The sequence below is a fragment of the Mauremys mutica genome, chromosome 2, assembly GCF_020497125.1.
Source record: "Mauremys mutica isolate MM-2020 ecotype Southern chromosome 2, ASM2049712v1, whole genome shotgun sequence".
NCBI lineage: Eukaryota > Metazoa > Chordata > Testudines > Geoemydidae > Mauremys > Mauremys mutica.
Genome location: NC_059073.1, coordinates 29,082,115 through 29,098,587, shown reverse-complemented (window position 1 = coordinate 29,098,587; position 16,473 = coordinate 29,082,115).

The window sequence follows — 16,473 nt, the reverse complement described above, 5'->3', positions numbered from 1 at the left end:
CCTTCTGTGGATCTAGCCCTAGCCTATAGAAGGTGTCCACAATAGAAAAAGAAAAATTGCAGCTGTGAAGCAGCTGGCATACCCTGTTTCAGAATGGAACTCCTGGCTTGGGTGGTCCTGCTCACCCAGGAAGTGCTACAGCTGGTCAGATCATGTGGTGTTATCATTTTCATGCAAACTCAGACAGAAATTTAAAAGAAGTAGGTCTTGGAGATTTACACTCCATCTACAAGTAATCCAGTTACATTATGGTTAAAATTCACAGTGCCTCAGTGTACAGCTGTAACAGGGCTAAAGCCTTTGACTGTCCAAGGCAATGATCTAAATATATCCCACCAGCACTGAGTGTGATCAGTCTTATGTGCCTTAGTGGACTTGCTTATGCCTGTAATGTCGATAGGGTCCCAACTGTATCTTATAATAAAGATTTGGTGTTAGGATTGTTCTGTCACAGCATGTCTCAGGCAGCGTGTCATTGTTCTCAAAGCTATAGACACCACAAAGAGGAGTGAAGGATTTCTTGTTGTCTCAAAAGTAAGGTTTAAATCCCTTTCTTGAGCAGGTACTGTAATTAAATCTCAAGGAGTGGAAACGAAGAACTGAAGTTTTAGGACACCATGTATTACATCTTGAACAGATTAATAGGAGAATAAAACAACAGTATTTCAGCTGCAGTCAGCAGGTCATTAATACTGAATTTTGGACAAAGCATTCTCATCTCCAGGCAGCAGAACATATTTACCAGGACAGCCTGCCAATTCAATTGGCTGGATTTATACGTTGGTGTGATCTGGTATTGTACGATAAATCATTCCCTAGCATCAGTTGACAACACTGAATAGATGAGTTAATCAGGAGCTACTGGAACCTGAAATGTTTATGAATCATTAAAATAAATCTGAATGTGCTATGACTAGAAGAATAAATACATTCTGGTTGGGTGCGATAATTTGTTCCCCAGCTACGTATTTCTTTGGGTCCATGAAAATAAAAAGAAAGTCCAGAGCTCCTGTTCATTTGTTTTCTCTTGTCCTGGTGTTCTGCAAATGATTTCTTGATCAACTGTAGCGTCTTTGGGTAGATTCCTGAACATGTCTTGTTGGATGCTAAAAATGAAGTGCATAAAAACAATGCAATTTGTATTCGACTAGCATCTTTCCTATCACAGTTTCACAAGCTACTGTACTGTATACCTCTGTGCAAGCATATCTCACAGGAAGCAGCCATACATATGGGGGAAATGAGCATATAAGAGCCAAGAGCAGGGCTGTACTTTACAGGGAGGAAGACTGCATTGCACATAGTGAAACTGACAGAAAGAAAGGCTTCAGTATCAAGTGTGTTAGAAGTGATAGAGAGAAGATATACCTCTAGAACTGGGGCTAAAACCACCAATTTCTGTGGGGGACGGATGTGTGATGTATTTTGGTAACTATTATGTCTTTATTTAATGTGTACGATGTATTTATATCCCTACGAACTCTGCTAACTGCAGAGACAGTCAGTCTTTTTGAAAGGCAGAGTTGCTGCATTATGCTACACAGGAGACAAACTGTGTTCTCTCCTAGTGATTTTCCTTTTACTTGCTTGTTTTGATATTTGCCTTAATCTAAAATTTACAAAAAGCATACAATTGAACTGTGTGCATGGAAAAAAAACATAGAAATAATGCTGGCAAAAAGGCTTAGATCTAAAACAACAAAGAGCTCAGAGAAAGACAAACAACAGAAAAGAGGGGATATGGGTTAAAAACAAAAGAAGGGCGTAAGAAAAGGGTGTAACAAAGAGTGTAACAAAAGAAGGGACCAAATGAACTGGAACCATAAACTCACTGAACGTTAAATCTCACCAAATGAGGGTCAATCCATCCTCATCATCGTATCCACTCATTATACTCCACACCCGAACATAGCCATTATATGAACAACATACCCTCATATCTCAATGTCTGTACTTTGACCCATCAACCTTTTACCGGGGATAGTGCAGATTATGTATTCCTTACGCCATCCGATCTTAAACCAAACTTTGCACCCCTTGATAATCTGTACGTTATTCCCTGATAACCAGAAACTTTTACGCTTAAACTCTGTACCGTTCCCTTTTTTTATTAACATCATCTATAACATGTTTAAACCTGTTCCTATTCTGTACCTCAAAGTATCACCCTGGAATCCCCATATTCATCATGGTGATATGATTATGATATGTTTAGTACAGAGTAAGCCTTGAGAGGCAGCATTTTAAAAGTCTTCATCTGTTGAACATTAATATCCTATTGGATTGTATGTACTATCATTGTATATGAAGTTATGAAGCATTGCTATATGTCAAGTATCAGAGGGGTAGCCGTGTTAGTCTGGTTCTGTAAAAGCAGCAAAGAATCCTTGCATCCGAAGAAGTGGGTATTCACCCACGAAAGCTCATGCTGCAAAACGTCTGTTAGTCTATTAGGTGCCACAGGATTCTTTGCTGCTATTGCTATATGTGTTACTGAAATATGTTGCGAGGTTGGGAGATGCCCACAGCCAGTCTTTCAATTGCAGCTAGGGTGATCAGATAGCAAATGTGAAAAATCAGGACAGGATGTATTAGGCACCTATATAAGAAAAAGCTCTGACTATCAGGACTGTCCCTATAAAATCGGGAAATCTGGTCACCCTAATTGCAACAAAGCACCAGCCAGACATGTGCTGATGGCCCATTGAAGGGAATCCACCCTCCCAAAGGCCATCCCAGAGAATTCTCAGTGAGAGCACATAGCCAATGGAGACTGCCTGACCAATGGGGGCTGCCTAACTCCCATGTCACAGCAAGGATCTTTCCAGCAAGCTGGAAGAAAATATAAAAGCAAGACAGTGACATTATCATCTGGCCTCTTTTCCCCCTCTCCCACCTCAACACCTCAAAGAAGGTCTGGATGACAAAGATTTTGAACAAGAGGGGTGGTCCCAGACTGGAAGGGAGTTCCAGCCTGTGTATGGAGGAACTGTAACCTGCTTGTGCCATCTCTTAGGCTGAGACATTGTTTGATTCAACTCTTGCTTAGACTAAAAGTTTAGGATTTAGAATGCATGTTTACTTTTCATTTTCTTAAGGCAACTATCTCTGACCTTCATGCCTACCATGTATAGTTAAGGTTACATTTTAGTCATGGGTATTTTTAGTAAAAGTCATGGACAGGTTATGGGCAGTAAACAAATATTTATGGCCCGTGATCTTTCCATTACTTTTATTAAAAATAAACTAAAACTTCGGTTGGGGGGGGGGGAGAGGGGTGTCCAGGGGCCCCATGGTTCCCAGCCAATGGGAGCTGTGAAGCTAGTGCTCCTGGCAGAGGCAGAGCACAGGGCTGCCTGGCTACGCCTCTGCCTAGGAGATCAGCAAGGGGGATGTCACTGCTTCCAGGGAGCCCCCCAGCTAAGTGCTGTCCAGAGCCCACCTCACCCCATACCATGCCCCAGCCCCCTGCCCCCTCCCGCACCCAAGCTCTGCTGCTAGTGGGGGGATGGGAGGAAAGGTGCGGTGACCCGAGACTGCCCCAGCAGTGGCCAGTGTGAATGGCACAGGGGATGCCTGAGCTGCCCCTGAGCCTGGTGCACTGGCTGCTGAATAAGTCATGGAGGTAACAGAAAGTTGTGGAATCTGAGATTTCCATGATCTCCATGACAAACTCACAGCCTTACTTATAATCACTTAAAATCTACCTTTCTGTAGTTAATACATCTGTTTTATATTTTATCTAAAACTGTGGTTTTTGGTTGAAGTGCTTGGGAAATAGCTCAGGTTAACAAGGGAAGTTGCACACCCACTACCCTTTTGTCAGAGTGGCGAATTAGGTAAGCAGCTTATACTGGCCAAGCTTCTGACCAGTGCAAGACAGTACAGTTCTGGGGTGCAAGGCTGGGGGGAATTGGCTGGAGCCTCTTTATTGATGACTAGAGGATAGCTAATGTGACACCAATTTTTAAATAGAGCTCCAGAGGTGATCCCAGCAAATACAGGCCAGTAAGCTTGATTTCAGTACCAGGCAAACTAGTTAAAACTACAGTAAAGAACAGACTTGTCAGAAACATAGGTGAACATAATTTGTTAGGGAAGAGTCAACATGGTTTTTGTAAAGGGAAATCATACCTCGCTAATCTACTACATACCCACTAATTCTTTGAGGGGTTCAACAAACATGTGGACAAAGGGGATCCAGTGGATTCAGTGTACTTAGATTTTCAGAAAGCCTTTGACAAGGTCCCTCATCAAAGGCTCTTAAGCAAAGTAAGCTGTGATGGGATAAGAGGGAAGGTTTTCTCATGGATCGGTGACTGGTTAAAAGATAGGAAACAAAGGGCAGGAATAAATAGTTTTCAGAATGGAGAGAAGTAAATAGTGGTGTCCCCCAGGGGTCTGTACTGGGACCAGTCCTATTAAACATATTCATAAATGATATGGAAAAAGGGATAGAAAGTGAGGTGGCAAAATTTGCAGCTGATACAAAACTACTCAAGATAGTTAAGTCCAAAGTAGACTGCAAAGAGCTACAAAGGGATCTCACAAAACTGGGTGACGGGACAACAAAATGGCAGATGAAATTCAAAGTTGATAAATGCAAAGTAATGCACATTGGAAAACATAATCCCTATACATAGGAAATGATGTGGTCTAAATTAGCTGTTAGAGAGAGATTGTGGAGTCATTGTTCATAGTTCTCTGAAAACATCCACTCACTGTGCAGCAGCAGTCAAAAATTAACAGAATGTTGGGAATCATTAAGAAAGGGATAGATAATAAGACAGAAAATATCATATTGCCTCTATATAAATCCATGGTACGCCCATATCTTGAATACTGTGTGCGGATGTGGTAGCCCCATCTCAAAAAAGATGTATTGGAATAGGAAAAGGTTCAGAAAAGGGCAACACAATTATTACAGGTAAGAACAGCTTCCATATGAAGAGAGATTAATAAGTCTGGGACTTTTCTACTTAGAAAAGAGATGACTAAGGGGGGATATGATAGAGGTCTATAAAATCATGACTGGTGTGGAGAAAGTAAATAAGGAAGAGTTATTTACTCCTCATAACACAAGAACTAGGGGTCATCAAATGAAACACTTAAAACAAACAAAAGGAAATATTTCTTCACACAACGCACAGTCAACCTGTGGAACTCCTTCCCAGAGGATGTTGTGAAGGCTAAGACTATAACAGGGTTCAAAAAAGAACTAGATAAATTCATGGAGGATAGGTCCATCAATGGCTATTAGCCAGGATGGACAGGGACGGTGTCCCTAGCCTCTGTTTGCCATTATCTGGGAATGAGTGATGAGATGGAACATTCAATGATTACCTGTTCTGTTTGTTCCCTCTGGGGCACTTGGCATTGGCCACTGTTGGAAGACAGGATACTGGGCTAGATGGACCTTAGCTCTGACCCAGTATTCTTATGTTCTTTTGTTCTTATGGTTCATATGTGACTGAGAGATCATTCATATAACTCAGTTGGGTGTGTCCCTGCCTGTGGATGGTTGTGTAAGTACAGTGCCTATCGGAGGTTTTTAGGTTGCCATCAGCATCACAGAGTGAGAGGCAGCCAGGTTGGAGGGCTCAGTGGTCCCAGTGTCTATGTTGCACTCTGGAGTCCCTGTCACAAAGGGAAAAGGTACAATCTGTGTAGTAGCATAGGAAAGTGACTGGACGAGAGGTGAGAAATGGCTGAGCTTACAGGGAGCGTGAGGAATGGAGTGCACATTTCTCATACTGTCTTCTTCAGCGGACTTGAGAAAGTCACATTAACCTCTCAGTTTCCACATCAGAGCAAGTGCGTAGTAGAACCCCATAAAAGGCACGTCTCTGGTGACCCACCAGCTCCCACAGAATGTAAGTTTTGTTAATACAAAAACATTTCTAGTCCTTGTGGCTTTCCAATACAACATAACTTGCCACATTAGCAGATTCTCAGCCAAATCCCTCCTCTGCAGAACTAGTGTGACCCAGCATGTGGTTCAGTGCCCTGCATGCACTACCTCCAGGAGCAATCTTATTCATGTTACCTTAATGTAAATCAAATCTACGTGGTGAATTGCTCCAGCAGGTGCTCATGGCAGAAACATAGAACAGCATGAACATAATGGTCCCTTCTGACCTTAAAAATTCTGACTCTGTGATCATATCACCATGATGAATTTATGCCTAATCCTCTTCCAAGAATTCATGAGGGAACTTCAAATGTTTTTCTTTCACTCTTAATTTCTAATTGTTCCTGGATCATCCATCTTTTTGCCCCTTTCATTCCTCTGAGGTCAGAAAATCTCTTACCTTTTACTCCTCAATGTGGTTTCTCTTCCAAACAATGGAGTTCTGTTTCACAGGAGCCTGTCTTGGAGCAAGACTGGGCCAAGTGCCACTTCAAACAGATAGGGGTCTCCAAAGAATCCAGGAAAGTTTCTCTTCACAGAATTCACAGCTTCCACCTCTAACCTCCCTGTCGCTGGGTCACAAGAAGCAACAGACAACAGTATGGGAAATCTCATTTTAAGGGTTAGTTCCAGAAGATGAGAGAATCTCTGGTTTTCTGTTGACAGTTTTCCATGGTAGACAAAATCACAGGAAGGATGGTACTGGGCTCAGAGGCATAGGCCTCAGGAGATCTAGGTACAATTTCTAGGTACAGAGATCTAGGTACAAGATCTAGGTACAGAGAATCCACCATTTACACTAATTTAAACCTGCAAGTAACCCGTGCCCAATATTGCAGAGGAAGGCAAAAGGATATTCTGAGGATAAGGCCATTAATATAGGGGAAACCTTCAGACAGTGCACTGATATGCCATAGAAAAGGCTACGCCCGGTACAGGACTTGTCCTAACTGAACCTGGCAGTATGCATGGAGGCTCTGACACAAGAGGTCTCAAAGGACCAATTATGTTTCATTGATGTCAAGGTTGAACTGATAATTAAAAATCTCACCACAGAGTTTGTAATTACATTTTTAATCCCACTTTTAGACCTTTCCCAGATGTATTTTTTGCCACTGTGGGTTTCGTTGGTTGCTTTTTAAAGTCACTTCAAAATTAGCTAGTGTGTAAATAGGGAAGACAGTTTAAAAAATAATGACAGTACATGATAATAATGTTTGTGCAGTCCCACTATATCAGTAGAGTGTTTAGTGTCATAGCGCTGAGTTATATAGACAAGGAGCCAAACTCACTGCTGTCCTAAATTTGCACAATTCCATTGACATCAGTGCTTCTGACAGTGATATATTTGGCACAAGGACTACAAATCATAACCGAACAGGTTAATTCAAAGCCCAGACCTTACCAAACAACTGATCTAGACATGAACATTAAAATGGGCATTATGAGCAGTAAGCCACAATACTGCTTTCTGCTGAATGGTGGGATCATTTACATCTGATTCTTGCCAGCAATTGAGAGATTTAATTTTAATATATTTATTTATTAAGTGCCACAACAAGATAGAACAATGCTTTACACTTGATTGGCCATATCAAAATGTCAATAATTAGCCATAGTAATAAATAGTACCTGAAGGAGGTCTGATATATTAGGTATTTTTACTGGTTTCTTGGCATATTTCTTTTTATGGAATGAAATTAGACTAGAGATTTAATTTTACAATTTATCTGAAAAAATCTCTCTCCCTGCCTCTTCCTTTGCAGCTGATTATATTTTTTTCTGCTGTTTATAACTTATTTCATTATCTGCTATGGAATAATTTTAATGGCTACCTGCCAGTTTACTAATATCCACTGCCCACTGCCTGATGGTGTCAAAATCACAGCATCTGTTCATTTTGGTCTTCAAAAAGCTTCTAAAGTACCTAGGAGGTTCTAACTGCAGCTGGTGGGTTTGGCCAATATATAGCTATGTATATTTAATCTCAAACATTTTTAGATGCTTAAACTTTTTTTAATGTTTTTTAAATTATGTGTATCATTTGATCACATCTTTCTCAACTGCCCATCGTGTTACACATAAATTTACCTCAGTCATAAAGACACCTGGTATTATCTTAATGAATATAATAATGGTACTGTACTTGTACTGTACAGTGTTTTTTAGTGAAGATTCTGTTAGTTGGATCATCAGTTTCTCCACACGGCAGACAAGCTGTATCTGGGTACTTCCTGGGTATTTACAGGGGACGTGTTATGGCCATCTTACAAAGACAGCAATTAAGGTGAAAACGCACAATAACCTGCTCAGAAAACTGGCCAGAAAAATATGGAGCGCCAATGCCCAAATGTTACGCACTTCAGCCATGGCACTTTGTTATTCAGTGGTGGAGTATTGCACTCCAGTTTGGTCTAACTTGTCTCACACAAAGATGACTGGCGTACAACTAAATTCCACCATGCGTTTTATTTCAGGTACACTTAAATCTTCTCCTCTACCATGGTTGCCAATTCTCTGCAATATTGCTCTGCCAGTGTTCGCAGAAAGGAAAGCGTAGCAAAGCTCATGACAAAAGTGCATGATATGCCACATCTATTGTTAATTAAAGACTTGTTTAATCCACCACATGATCGTCTGCCCTCACATCACCTGTTGTGCATAATTTTACTTCAGAAGGGACTTATGGTAGAGGATGCATGACAAGATTCATGGTCCACAGAAAAAGTGGCAAATAATTATCTTGTCTCAGACCCCACTCAGCGACAACCTGGGTTTGATATACTGCAAAGGCAGTGGAGGCTCTGAACCAGTTTTGTACTTGACATGGAATTTGTGCTGCAGCAGAATTTCAGTGGAATTTTAGAGACAGTCCATTATGTCAATGTGGGCAGCCACAAACCATGACACATTGTTGAAGACTGCAAAATGACTCGGCTTCTTGGAGGTCTTCACGCCTTGAATACTGGTGATAAGAAAACTGTGGCTTGACTTGACTGGATTGCATACACCAAATATAAATATAAGTGGAGATTCTCACAGCATTTCACAGTCATTGGACTAAATTAATCTCCAATGGAACACCACTGAAGTTTCTCCCAACTGCACCCTTAGAGGAGATGCATTATCCCCATTTTAAAGATGAGTAAAGGGAGGAGTTAAATGATTTGCTCATGTCGCTTATAGATCAATGATAGATCTGGGACTAGACCACTGGATTTTTTGTGGAAAAATCTTATTTAATTTAATGGAAAATGATAACCTCTCTCTGGCTCCTTTTGAATCATTCTGTAGAATTTAATAGAAAATGATAGCCCTGCAACAGAATTCTATAGCCTTCAGAAAGGGTATTATTCTCTATTAAATTCTAGAGGTTTTCTAGAATAATTTCTTAAAAACCCCTATTACATGCCAATTGCCTATGGCACCTGTTGGTTCCCCCTCATTACATTTTGTATAACGGCTGACTCCCTGTTCTAACCACTATATTCTTCTTCCACATTATGAATAATATACTGAAAGGAACTAATGGCTTTCCCATAATGGGTTGTTGGTGCGTAAGCACCCAGACTCTCATGAAAGAGTCTGGGAACGCCTACACTAGAAGCGTTACAGTAGCACAGTTGCAGTACAGCAGATATGCCGCTGCAGCGTAGACATTTGCTATAGTTCCATGATTGTGAATCCACCACCTCAAGAGGTGGTCACTATGTTGACTAGCCTGTCATTGTCTGTAGCTGCTGCATTTAACTTCACAAGCTAAAGAGGCACATGCATCAGCCAGACAAGACTGCATAATTTGCCTTAGGCATTCCAGCCCTTGCTTCACCACCCAAACACTGGACTCCAGGATGAGTAGTTACTGAAAACCAATTTAATCACATATAGGATCCTCTAATCCCAGGAGATCAGCCACATAGCCAGGTCAATAAATAACTCAGATCTTATCACATGAGCATGCTGTTGCCAGTCCTTTAGTATCTAATATCTACAGGTTTATTTATGAGAGAAAAAAAAGAGGAGAGTTAAAATGGTCAGAGAAATCATATACATACAGTCATTGCAAAGTTCTTGGATCAAGTTTGTAGCAGTGATGTTACAGGCTGCTGGCTTATAAAGTCTCTGATCATTTCCAAAAGATTGGAAGGTCCTCGGGCCATAGTCAATATGCTCCTTTTAATGTAAGTCCATAGTCCATAGATCAGAGAAGGAAAGAGGCAAAATGGACATGCTTCCAGGGTCCTTTATACCTTGTCCCATGTGGAGAGGATGATCTCAGTCTTAGGCTACGTCTACACCAGGGGTCGGCAACCGGTGGCTCGCGGCTCGCCAGGGTAAGCACCCTGGCGGGCCGGCCCGGTTTGTTTATCTGCCGCGTCGGCAAGTTCGGCCGATCGCGGCTCCCACTGGCCGCGGTTCGCGGTCCCAGGCCAATGCGGGAGGCAGGAAGCCGCAGCCAGAACATCCCTCGGCTCGCGCCGCTTCCTGCCTCCCGCATTGGCCTGGGACCGCGAACCGCGGCCAGTGGGAGCCGCGATCGGCCGAACTTGCCGACGCGGCAGATAAACAAACCGGGCCGACCCGCCAGGGTGCTTACCCTGGCGAGCCGCGAGCCACCGGTTGCCGACCCCTGGTCTACACCATGGACCTTACAGCGGCACAAGGTCTCTTGTGTAGCTGCTCTATGCCGGTGGGAGAAAGCTCTCCCACCAGCATAATTAAACCACCCGCAACAAGCGGCGATAGCTACGTCGGCGGCGAAGTTCTCCCACCAACATAGCGCTGTCCACACTGGTGCTTTTGTTGGACTGGGTTGTGGGTGGTTTTGAGAGTTAAATGTTCTTTAATGGGTCATCAACTTGAATGGTTCATTCACAATGTGCTGGCTAGACTGGATGTAAATTACCTTGTGAGTGTCACCCCAGGACAGACACATTTGAAATACTGGCACATAGTCAACATTCATAAATTCAGATACATGCAAACAGTATACCCATAATCAGCAAATCATAACTTTTTCATATGACACTCTTTGTACAAGATTTGTTGCAATTGTCTAACAAGGGCAATATCAGTGATGTAATTGGTCATGTTTCAATCATACAGAATCACAGGCCCTCACCAAAGAATTGCATACCTTTTCCCAGAGAGAAACAGGGGCACAGGCAGCTGCTTCGTGAGACAGGGCAATGGTGCCTGATCTGAGGTTCTGCAAAAGGGAGTTGCTTGGGGGCTGTCAGTTGCCCACTGTGTTTGAGGAAAATGGGGCTGGTGTACATTTTGTAAATAAACAAAGTACAGTAAGAAAATACCTGACTTCATGCCACTGATTTCCACTCCAAGTAGGAAATTGACCTACAAGCCATGAACGTCTGTTGTAGGCAAACAGACAACAACAATTTATCAGTGAGAGGCTGAATTAATAAATTCGAGGTTACAAGAAACAATACATGATTTCTTTGGTATTTTCCTCCTTTGCTAGTTATTTGGATGATATTTAAAGTGCTGTGGGGACCAAAGAATGAAAACCAAAATCCATTAGAGAAAGTTGCAGCAGCTCTGTGCTTTATGCAGTACACTAAAATGACCCTTCCCTACTGCTATTGACTACTGTCCATCTATAGAGTACATAAATATTTAGATCTCTTTTAAAGGCTTGATCCTGTGCCATGTAAGTCAATGGGATATTTGCCATTTACTTCAATGGGAACAGGTTCAGGGCCTACAAGTATACAGCCCCCTCCTAAACTCCTTTACTCATGTGTTTGGTCCCTACTTATGTGAATAATTGTATTGCCTCAATGGGACTATCTGTGTAAGGACTACTCATGCGAGTCAAGGTTTGCAGGAACAGACCTATATTCAGTATCTTTTCACAGAATCACAGAAATGATAGATAGGAAAAGACCTAATAAGTTCCTAGTCAGTGACTCTGCCAATGCATGATTAGTTCTTATAGTCTGTTTTCTTCCAGAGCTTTTGTCTGGCTTAAAACATTGAGGGGGTAGCTCAGTGCAGTCCATGTTATGAAAATAGTGGGATTTCAGCCTCAAGAGCTGTCAGGCCAGCATACTAAATTAACGCAAAAAGGTTAAAAAAAAGTGTTGTTGATAACTGGCACTTCCATAGCACCTCTCCTTTAAAGATATCATATGCATTAAAGTTCAGCTTCAGAAGACTCTGTGAGATAAGCCCATTTCACAGATTGGTAGACTGAGGGAATGTCTACACTCAGTACTTAATTTGTGTAAAAAAAAAGGTGCTGGGGCTATGAGTGCTAGGAAATACCTTGTATACCACTAAGCCCCGGCAAGCACCAGCACAAATTAAGTTCTGTCTATACCACAGCAGCACAGCTGTGGCGCTGCAGCTGTGCTACTGTAGCGCCATAGTGTAGACACTTCCTACCTCAATGGAAGAGGTTTCTCCATCAACATAAGTAAGAAATTCTTCCATTGGCCTAGGTGCATCTGCGGGGTGGGGGTAGGGTAGGTTGACATAACTATGTCACACAGGGCACAACATTTTGCATAGCGCTGAGCAATGTAGTTGGGTTAATCTAAGTTTTAGGTGTAGACCAGGCCTCAGACCTTAAAGCCCGATCCTGTGAAGTGCTCAGCACCACAGCTGGCTAATGAAATGAAGGTCATATGGCCAGTCAGAGTTGGCACAGAACCCAGCAGTCCTGACTCCCTGTCAGCTGTTCAGAAAACCAGGTCTTCATAGGCTAAATGGCAGCTACTGTATGCCATTGTTCAGTTACTAGTGAATCCATCACTATGGCAAGGTTTTCCAGTAAGAAATCTCAGTTCCTGACCAAACTGCGTTAAAAAAGGAATATTTTAAATTCTGTTAAAAGACGGAAGAAATAAGGTTTGTGGGTTTTTTGGGGGTATGTGTGTGTGGGTTTTTTTGGTAATGGATACTTGGATTTTGCATTTAAAAAATGAATAACATGAAGCAGCCAGTTATTTCTGCCACTGAAGATTAATTTCTATGGCATTATCAAATGTAATCCTTGAGGAATTAATTGCATTTAAATTCCATATCTTAAAACCAATTTATATAATCATGCAATCTGGAACAGATAAGCCCATTCGTGGGAAACCGCTATCTCTCACCATTATCTGACTCAGACTCAGACAGGTTACAGCCCCCTGGGAATAGAGGAGCTCACTGAAATGCCATTTGTAATGCAGAATGACAAATCCTGGAGCCAGAATGATAATCTCAGAAAATTCTATACGAATATTTGGTCTGTCTCAGCAGAAATGATGAATGGCCCAGTAGAATCAGGACACGGTCCATTGTATCAATTACTGCACAGAATTGTTAAATACAAACATCAAAAACACTGCAAAGGCCCTGGGTAGAGGCTGTGGGACTGAAAGACAGGGCAGGGTTTGGAATGCTGTGTTCTGAGTACACAAGCAAAAGGGACGCCCAAGAGAGGGTGCTGGAAACACCACTACGGCCTCAGGGGAGCTGTGGGCAAGGCTGGATTTCTAATTAGGCACAGCAGGCACATGCCTAGGGGTGCTGGCATGGGCGATGGGTGGATCCCCCCCTTTGGGGAGGCTAGCCCCTGGCTCCACCCCTTCTGCCCACGCCCTCCCCACAGCCAAAGCCCTGAGACCCCAGGCCCTCCGAGACTGGAACCACAGGCCCTCCGGCCTAGAGTTCCCCCTCCACCACAGGAGCCCTTGCTGGAAAAGCCCCAGGCTGGCCAGAGTCCAGAGCGCCCCCACCTCGGCTGGCAGAAGCCCTGAGCCCACCATCCCCCAGGAGCCCCGGGCAGCCATGCCGTGCCTCCCCTTCCCAGAGCCAACCCGCCCAAGGGAAAAGCTTCTGTTACTTATACACTTTTGATATGCCCCCTGCATGTGGCATAATAAAACAAAAACTTCACCGCCAAACCCCGCAACCGTGGATCTGGCGGCGGCCACAGCCGTGGCCACATCAGGGAAGCAGAGCCTCCCCAGGCCTATTATACCCAATGCCCGTGGGCACCTAAAAGTTAAAAGTGGGTTAAAAGTTAATACATAAAGCTCCCCAGAGGGTGGCTGGACTCCTGGCATGGGTTGGTGGCCTCCCAGCATGTGGGGCTGGGGCATGGTGAGTGTCTGAGTCAGCCCACCTGGGGGCACTGTGAGCCATGGCCAGGCGGGTCGGCTACTGAAGGTACTGGGAGCTTCCCAGCCCCTTCCCAATATTGGCTGCCCCACTGCCTCCACCCCATGCCAGGAAGGGAGACGGAGGGGAGTGGCCGGCGCCCCATTCATTTGTATGGGCAGAACCGGAGCCTGGCTGCCGCGCCAGGCTGTAGGAGGGACAGAAGACATCCGGGGACCGCTTGCTGTGGGGAGAGGTGCAGTCTCCCCCCCCTTCCGCCTCACCTGGGGTGGGTGGGTTGTGCCCTGGCTCGGGCTGGGAGCACCATGCATGGTGGACGGTCTCATGCCTTCCCGGAGACTTGACTGTGTTTATATTTCTTTTCATTTAACTTTTGACAGAAAACACAAAGATCAGCTGTAGGCGGGTGGGGAGGGGGCGCTGAAGATGCTGTGCCTAGGAGCCCGTAAGGTGTAAATCCGGCCCTGGCTGTGGGTGGGACAGTGGCACCAGAAACCAGGGTGTTCAGGGGGAGGCAGGAGGCCAATGCCCTCCCACTTTTTCAAAACCAATGCCCATCCACTTTTCACCAGGGTAGACCCCACCCCTTTCCCTTCCCCCCCCCCGCCCGGCCCTCCCCCGGCCAGGCCAGTGTGGAGCCCAGCTGGGGAGCCCTGGCAGCTGTGGGGAGCTGCAGTGGATCCTCCACCTGCCCGGGGTGCTGGGGACTGTGGGGTGGGGACACAGGCCGGGGGCTGCTCTGGCCTCCACACTGTGGGCAGGTGGAGGGTCTGCCATGGCACCCCACAGTTGCCCACCTGGCTCTTATCATGGCTGGGCTGCAGCTCCAAGGAGCTGGGTTGGGGAGAGCTGCGTGGGCAGCTGTGGGGAGCAGGACCCTCCACCTGCACTGGGCAAGGGTCTGGGGGGCAGGCTGGGGGCTGCTTTTGGGGCCATCCATCCTGGAGGGGGGCAGGCTGCCGAGCCCCACTCTGACTTTCAGCTTGGCCGGGGGTGGGGTCCCGGGGGGCAGGGCCTCAGGGGTGGGGGTGGGGGCTGACTCTGGCAGCCCCCACCCCCTTGAGGTGGGACACAAGAGACAAGTGTGACAAGAAAGCCACAGCGTAGGCTGCGTATGGGTCCCTGTGGCATAGGTTTCAAGAAGGCCTTTATATTTGTTTTCACCAGCCCTGTAGGAAATTAGCTGCCTATCAGTGATCACCCTTATAGTAAACTCATGCAGAATTTAATAGGAATCCAGCACCAGAATTTTAAATGTATTTAGGCACCTAAAGATGCAGATAGGTGCTTGGGGTTGGCTTCCCAAGCAGGACTTAGGTGCCTAACTGCACATTTAGACACTTAAATCCAAAATTTAGAGGCTCAAAAAGCCTGCTCAGCTGTTTCCTAACCCTATAGAGACCTACATTCATTAGGCACAGAAGTTTCTACTCATAACGTGGCACCTATGTTTGTGCTTCTGGGCATATGCACAGCACCTCCGTCCTGATACCACTCACCAGCTAAGCCCCAGAGGGACTCATGAACTAGGCATTCCCCTGCCTCTCTTGCCTGCAGGGTGTGATTCAGTAGACGTGCTCAGAGGCCACCTTTTAGCACTTCTATCACATCGGGCCCCACAGCTGGAGTGTAAACCTTCTGCTAGGCCGAATTGATAGCAGCAAGGGCCGGGTTCAATACATAGGGGTCCCTTCCCTACAATGTAATGAGACACCAGCTCGAGCCCCCACCCAGTGACCTGGGAAAATCTTACACACACCCCTGGGCACCTCGAAGAGGCAATACTTCCCTTCTCGCAAGCACAGAGTCTCGGTGTAGCAGAAAAGGTTTAATTACATGAGATAAACACAAGCATTAAATTGGGAAAACACCTCAATTAGCGTTCATAGATTAAACCGTGAGCAATGATCCACCCCAGGAAATTGGGCTGTGTCCTTCTCCACGGGCTCTTGAGTCCAGCAACCCCCAAATCCCCCAAGACTCCAAAGTCCAATACCCCAAATGTCCCTAGAGTCCAGCAACCCAAAGATCACCCACAGTCCCAACAATCCCGCAATCCAAAAGTCTCTGTCCCGGGTCAGTGCAGCCCCAGAGTTCGAGAGTCTATCTGCAGAGGTCCCTGTCCCCACCCCCAGCCTGGATGGAAAGGGGCACCTTATGTGGTCCATGGGGTTCTGCTCCCGCCTTTTCCACAAACTGCTCCGCTCCGCCAGCTGCTCTGCTCCACCAGCCGTCCCGTGATCCGCTCCAGCCGTCCCCACAAACTGCTCGGCTCCGCTCGCTCCGTGGGCCGCTCCACCCGTCCCACAGCTGCTCCGTTCTGCCAGCTGCTCTGGTCCACCAGCCATCCCTGCAAACTGCTCGGCTCCACTCACTCCGTGGCGCCACGAACTGCTCCACTCCGCTCTGCAGTATAGCTTCAGGCTCCC